Source organism: Triticum aestivum, chromosome 4B, assembly GCF_018294505.1.
Source record: "Triticum aestivum cultivar Chinese Spring chromosome 4B, IWGSC CS RefSeq v2.1, whole genome shotgun sequence".
Classification (NCBI taxonomy): domain Eukaryota; kingdom Viridiplantae; phylum Streptophyta; class Magnoliopsida; order Poales; family Poaceae; genus Triticum; species Triticum aestivum.
This window is the reverse complement of record NC_057804.1, coordinates 549,892,435-549,900,708: the sequence shown is the minus strand read 5'-3', so window position 1 is coordinate 549,900,708 and position 8,274 is coordinate 549,892,435.

Genomic DNA, 8,274 nt, shown 5'->3' with positions numbered 1-8,274 from the left:
GTGGCCTTCTTTGGCCTCTTTTTTGGGCTTCTTTGGCCTCTTTTAATTTTCATAAAGTCCGGAGTCTCATCCCGACTTGTGGGGGAATCATAGTCTCCATCATCCTTTCCTCACTGGGGCAATGCTCTAATAATGATGATCATCACACTTTTATTTACTTACAACTCAATATTAGCACTCGATTTCTAGAACAAAGATGTGACTCTATCGGAATGCCTCTGGCGGTGTACCGGGATGTGCAATGATCTAGCATAGCAAAGATATCAAAAAACGGAGAAGCCATGAAAACATCATGCTAGCTATCTTACGATCATGCAAAGCAATATGACAACGAATGCTCAAGTCATGTATATGATGATGATGGAAGTTGCATGGAAATATATCTCAGAATGGCTATGGAAATGCCATAATAGGTAGGTATGGTGGCTGTTTTGAGGAAGGTAAATAATGGGTGCATGATACCGGTGAAGGTTGCGCGGTATAATAGAGGCTAGCAAAGTGGAATGGTAAGTGTGCGTATATCCATGGACTCACATTAGTCATAGAGAACTCATATACTTAAAGCAAAAATTTATTAGCCCTCGAAGCAAAGTACTACTATGCATGCCCCTAGAGGGATAGATTTGTAGGAAAAGACCATCGCTCGTCCCTGACTGCCACTCATAAGGAAAGCACTCAAAGAGCACCCCATGCTACAAATTTGTGACACAACGGTTACCATACGTGCATACTACAGGACTTGCAAACCTCAACACAAGTATTTCTCAATTCCACAATTACTCAACTAGCACGACTCTAATATCACCGCCTTTATATCACAAAACTATTTCAAGGAATCAAACATATCATATTCAGTGATCTACAAGTTTTATGGAGGATTTTATGACTAACCATGTGAATGACCAATTCCTGTCATCTCTCTAAATTGATATAAGTGAAGCAAGAGAGTTTAATTCTTTCTACAAAATATATACCCATGCTCTAACAAATGTAAGTGAAGCAAAAGAGCATTCTACAAATGGCGGTTTTCTATGTGAAGAGAAACAGGCAATCCAAACTTCAAATGATATAAGTGAAGCACATGAAGCATTCTATAAAGTCATACTCAAAAGATATAAGTGAAGTGCAATGAGCATTCTATAAATCAACCAAGGACTATCTCGTACCAGCATGGTGCATAAAAGAAAAGTGAAAACTAAATGCAAAAGACGCTCCAAGATTTGCACATATTGCATGAACGAAACGAATCCGAAAACATACCGATACTTGTTGAAGAAAGAGGGGATGCCTTCCGGGGCATCCCCAAACTTAGACGCTTGAGTCTCCTTGAATATTTACTTGGGGTGCCTTGGTCATCCCCAAGCTTGAGTTCTTTCCTCTCCTCCTTTTCCTCATATCGAGACCTTCTCGATCAAGCACTTCATCCACACAAAACTTCAACAGAAAACTCGGTAAGATCCGTTAGTATAATAAAGCAAATCACTACTCTAAGTATTGTTGCAAACCCATTCATATTTTTTTTTGCATTTTGTATACTGTAATATAGCTTTTCCATGGCTTAATCCACTGATAGAAATTGATAGTTTCATCAAAACAAGTAAACTATGCATCAAAAACAGAATCTGTCAAAAACAGAACAGTCTGTAGAAATATGAACATTCACCATACTTCTGGTACCCCAAAAATTCTACCAAAATTATCAAAAATAAAAAAATTGCACAGCAATACAGTGCAAAGGGAATCCGAACCAATTGATGTTCCAGTAAAAAAGGTAAAATCGCACACTACAGCCAAAGTTTCGGTCCGGCACCGTATAAACCAACAAGCATTGTAAACATCCTAAAGGAAAACCTTGGCACATCATTTTTATAATACAATGGAATTGTACAAGGGGATAATTATTTTTGATGAAAAGTTTCTGTAATTAAGATTCACAAAGTTTCCGTGAGCATGAACAAAGTTCAAGGCTAGCTCCCACTTTAACAATGCTCGTCTTTCTCACTTTCGCTTTCCTATTTGAAAAGTTTTGGGTTCCCCTATTTATTTATTTTTGTTTTTAAACTATATAAAAGCACTCAACAGAAATAAAAGACTCTCTAAAACTTCCGGGTTGTCTCCCTGGCAGCGCTTTCTTTAAAGCCATTAAGCTAGGCATAAAGTGCTCAAGTAATGAATCCACCCGGATCCCAAGGTATATCAAAGCCAATTTTAAGTAACAATGATTTGTAATTTAGTAGTGAGCACAAAGTAACATATATCATGCAACAACGAAGTCTAACTCTCTTCCTATGCATAGGCATGTCATAAAAGAACAATTCATGCACACCAAGTAAAGGCCAATGCATTGTATAAGCAGTTTCTTGCAATTTTATCATATTGGAAACATAGAGAGGTGGAGATATAGTTCCTATCTCATAATAATTGCAAGTAGGAGCATAAAGCACATGCATATTATATCTATCAAAATCATCATGTTCAACGGTAAAATGCAACCCATCAACATAATCCTTAATAAGCACAAACTTCTCTGATATAGTGTAGTAGGGAGAATTCAAAAAGATAATAGGACTATCATGCGTGGGTGCAATAGAAACAATTTCATGTTTAACATAAGGAACTATAGCAAGTTCATCTCCATAAGCATCATTCATATTGGCATCTTGGCCAAAAGCATAGCAAGCATCATCAAAAAGGGATATTTCAAACAAATTAAAGGGATAATAGCAATCATCATAGCAATCATCCTTCGGTAAGCACGAAGGGGAATTAAACAATGTATGAGTTGAAGAGTTACTCTCAATAGAAGGTGGGCACGGGTAGCTAATCCGCTCTTCCTCCTTTTGTTCTTCGCTCTCCCCATCATCTTTTTCATCCAATGAGCTCACAGTTTTATCAATTCCTTCTTCCGTAGACTCCTGCAAAATATTAGTCTCTTATTGGATAGTGGAGACTTACTAAATAAATGCATCAATATCGGAACTGAATTCATAATTATCATAGAAATATTTAAGGATAGCTAAATTTTTAGGCCTATAAACTGAATCATCAAAATCTTCAAACTCTTTAAACAAAGATTCAATTTCGTAAGCACCCATAAAAGCAACGAATTCTTCTATTTTTTCCACATCATAGTAATCTTATATACCATTAGCATAAGAAGCTAAGGTTTCATTATCATTAAATTCACATGAAAAGGGAAGGTGTGGAGCCTTCATCCTAGAGCAACAAGTATAATCATGTCTCAAGCATAGATCCCGAGCATACCAATGTAACATATGAATTTGATCCCATAATAGTTTCCTTTTTTGTATCAAGCGATAATCCCTAAAGTATTCACGTTTATCCAACGTGTCTCCCATAACATAATTGAATGGGGTTTTCTCAGGATTATTAAAGTAGTACATAATATTTTTCACATAATGAGCATTGAGGGTTTTAGGAGGTTCCCCATCTCCATGAGTAGCAAGTACACCTAATTGTTTTGGTATTTCGTGTTCCATATCCATAACTAAAGATAGAGAACAACTAAGAACAGCAAATAAAAATTACTTAGTGATAAAGCAAACAAGCACACTCGAGAATATTCACCCCACGCCATGAATCCCCGGCAATGGCGCCAGTAAAAGGTCTTGATAACCCACAAGTATAGGGGATCAATTGTAGCCTCTTTCGATAAGTAAGAGTGTCGAACCCAACGAGGAGCTAAAGGTAGAACAAATATTCCCTCAAGTTCTATCGACCACCGATAGAACTCTACGCACGCTTGATGTTTGCTTTACCTAGAACAAGTATGAAACTAGAAGTGCTTTGTAGGTGTTGTTGGATATAATTGCAAGATAATAAAGAGCACATAAATAAAAACTAGGGGATGTTTAGATAAAGAAGCAATAAAGTAAATATAGCGAGTGTGGAAAAGTGGTTGCAGGAGTTGTGAAATTGTCCCTAAGCAATTGACTACTTTACTAGACTGATAGCAAGTTTTATGTGGGAGAGGCCACTGCTAGCATGTCATCCCTGACATGGAATTCCATGCACTTATGATTGGAACTATTAGCAGGCATCCGCAACTACTAACGTTCATTAAGGTAAAACCCAACCATAGCATTAAGATATATTGGTCCCCCTTCAATCCGGTATGCATCAATTTCTATGCTAGGTTGAAGCTTCTGTCACTCTTGCCCTCCAATACATAGTCCTATCAACATACAACTAACCCTATGGTGTGATCCATGTGCATGCTCATATGATGGACACCAAAGGACAGCAACATAACCACAATCAAATTAAACCAATCATAGCAATTCATTAATCACCAATAGAACAACCAATTCAGACATCATAGGATGGCAACACATCATTGTATCATAATATGAAGAATAAAGCACAATGTTCAAGTAGAGGGTAAAACGGGTTGCGGGAGAGTGGACCGCTGAATATAGATGGGGGAAGGTGATGGAGATGTTGGTGTAGATTGCGGTGATGATGATGGCTCCTGGCGGCGTTCCGGCGCCACCGGAAGCAAGCGGGAGAGAGCCCCCCTTCTTCTTCTTCTTCCTTGACCTTCTCCCTAGATGGGAGAAGGGTTTCCACTCTGGTCCATGGTCTCCATGGCGTGGGAGGGGCGAGAGCCCCTCTGAGATTGGATCTGTCTCTCTGTCTCTCTCTCTGTTTCTGCGTTCCTGGATTCTGCCCTTTCACCGTTTCTTTTATATCTGGAAATCCGTAACTCCGATTGGACTGAAACCTTCGCCCAGATTTTTCTCCGAAAATTAGGTTTCTTGCGGAAAATAAGAGCGTCAACCACCTTACGGGGTGCCCATGAGGGTCAGGGGCGCGCCTGCCCCCCTGGGCTGCACCCCCTGCCTCATGACACCCTCGGGCACCGTCTCGAGTTGGTTTTTCTTCCCAAAAATTATAAATATTCCAAAAATGATCTCTGTCCGTTTTTACCCCGTTTGGACTCTGTTTGATATGGGGTTTCTGCGAAACATAAAACATGCAACAAACAGAAACTGGCACTGGGCACTGGATCAATATGTTAGTCCCAAAAATAATATAAAAAGTTGCCAAAAGTATATGAAAGTTGAATAATATTGGCATGAAACAATCAAAAATTATAGATACGACAGAGACGTGTCACATAATCATAAAATGCAGCAATTTCTAACATGATTCGGACAGACTTAAGCATCGCTACGGGTGAGAAGGTCTCATCGTAGTCAACTCCTTAAACTTGTCAAAAACCTTTTGCGACAAATCGATCTTTGTAGACAGTAACATTACCGTCAGCGTCAGTCTTCTTCTTGAAGATCCATTTATTCTCTATTGCTTGCCGATCATCGGGCAAGTTAACCAAAGTCCACACTTTGTTCTCATACATGGATCCCATCTCAGATTTCATGGTCTTAAGCCATTTTGCGGAATCTGGGCTCATCATCGCTTCCTTATAGTTCGTAGGTTCGTCATGGTCAACTAACATGACCTCTAGAACAGGATTACCGTACCACTCTGGTGCGGATCCTACTCTGTTTGACCTACAAGGTTCGGTAGTAACTTGATCTGAAGTTTCATGATCATTACAGTTAGCTTCCTCACTAATTGGTGTAGAGATCACATGAACTGATTTTTGTGATGAACTACTTTCTAATAAGGGAGCATGTACAGTTACCTCATCAAGTTCTAGTTTCCTCCCACTCACTTCTTTCGAGAGAAACTCCTTCTCTAGAAAGGATCCATTCTTAGCAAAAATGTCTTGCCTTTGGATCTATGATAGAAGGTGTACCCAACAGTCCCTTTGGGTATCCTATGAAGACACATTTCTCCAATTTGGGTTCGAGCTTATCAGGTTGAAGCTTTTTCACATAAGCATCGCAACCCCAAACTTTAAGAAACGACAACTTGGGTTTCTTGCCAAACCATAGTTAATAAGGTGTCGTCTCAACGGATTTATATGGTTCCCTATTTAACGTGAATGCAACCATCTCTAAAGCATAACCCCAAAACGATAGTGGTAAGTCAGTAAGAGACATCATAGATCGCACCAAATCTAATAAAGTGCGGTTACGGTGTTCGGACACACCATTATGTCGTGGTGTTCCGAGTGGCGTGAGTTGCAAAACGATTCCGCATTGTTTCAAATGAAGACCAAACTCGTAACTCAAATATTCTCCTCCACGATCAGATCATAGAAACTTATTTTCTTGTTATGATGATTTTCCACTTGACTCTAAAATTCTTTGAACTTTTCAAATGTTTCAGTCTTATGTTTCATCACGTAGATATACCCATATCTGCTCAAATCATCTATGAAGGTGAGAAAATAACGATACCCACCGCGAGCCTCAATATTCATCGGACCACATACATCAGTATGTATGATTTCCAACATATCTGTTGCTCACTCCATTGTTCCGGAGAACGGAGTATTAGTCATCTTGCCCATGAGGCATGGTTTGCAAGTACCAATTGATTCATAATCAAGTGATTCCAAAAGTTCATCACAATAGAGTTTCTTCATGCGCTTTACACCAATATGACCCAAACGGTAGTGCCACAAATAAGTTGCACTATCATTATCAACTCTGCATCTTTTGGCTTCAATATTATGAATATGTGTGTCACTACTATCGAGATTCAACAAAAATAGACCACTCTTTAAGGGTGCATGACCATAAAATATATTATTCATATAAATATGACAACCATTATTCTTAGATTTAAATGAATAACCGTCTCCTATCAAAAAAGATCCGGATATAATGTTCGTTCTTAACGCTGGCACCAAATAACAATTATTCAGGTCTAAAACTAATCCCGAAGGTAGATGTAGAGGTAGCGTGCTGACGGTGATCACATCGACTTTCGAACCATTTCCCACGCGCATCGTCACCTCATCCTGAGCCAATCTTTGCTTAATCCGTAGTCCCTTTTTCGAGTTGCAAATATTAGCAATAGAACCAGCATCAAATACTCAGGCACTACTGCGAGCATTAGTAAGGTACACATCAATAACATGTATATCACATATACCTTTGTTCACCTTGCCAGCCTTCTTACCCGCCAAATACTTGGGGCAGTTCCACTTCCAGTGACTAGTCCCTTGGGCAGTAGAAGCACTCAGTCTCAGGCTTAGGTCCAGACATGGGCTTCTTCTCTTGAGCAGCAACTTGCTTGCCGTTCTTCTTGAAGTTTCCCTTCTTCCCTTTACCCTTTTTCTTGAAACTGGTGGTCTTGTTGACCATCAGCACTTGATGCTTGTCGGTGTCAAAACCGGCGGATCTCGGGTAGGGGGTCCCAAGTTGTGCATCTTAGGATCGATGGTAACATGAAAACGGGATTTTACCCAGCTTCGGGCTCTCTTGATGAGATAATACCCTACATGCTGCTTGATTGACTTTAATGAGTATAGGGGGTACAAGATTTGATCTACCTCGAGATCATATGTTGTGGTCTAAACCCTAGTGGTATGATGAGTAACATCATAATGATCTATCGACTAGCCTGGCCCTGGTTTATATAATGCACTAGAGGCCCAGGATAACAAGAGTCCTAGCCGAATACGCCGGTGGGGAGGAGTTCTCGTCTTGATCACCAAGTCTTGTGGAATCTTCCATGTGTATACTTCGGCTGTCCAAACTGGCCCATGAGTAAATGGCCATGGGGGTCCTCGGCCCAATCCAACTGATCGGGAAATGACATGCTGAGTACCCCCTGGTCCAGGACACCGTCAGTAGCCCCCTGAACCGGTCTTCAAGTTTGAGGACACTCCTCGATTCTTCCGAACTGTTCTTCATCTTCGGTCGTTGGTCTTGTAAACTGGTTCAACAAATCTTCTCATCTTCGATCTTGAGGATCTCCAAAGTAAATCCGAAGAGTTTACACGTCGGGTATCCGAGGAGCCCCTTTAAGTTTTCAGCCTTTATCAATGCCTTGTATTTTTATGCCACACCTCGGGTTTGAAGTTTTTCCCAGGCGGCAGTGTCCTCTTGCATCCGAGCTCCAACGCCGGATTGCCTTCGAGGTATCTTTTGCAGCCAAGCACCAACACCGGACTGCTTCCAAGCTCTATTGCCGGAATGTATCCAACCTCCAACGCCAGACTGTGTCCAAGCTCCAACACCCGACTGTATCCGAGTTCCAACGCCGAACTATATCTGAGATGTCATAGATCATCCTGGTTCAAAAAAGTTGAAGGAGTTTAGCTGAGCTTAATGCCAGAAATGCCCTCTATGGAGCCGGCCACTCGCGCCCGAGCTTTATGTCGGACTACTTCCG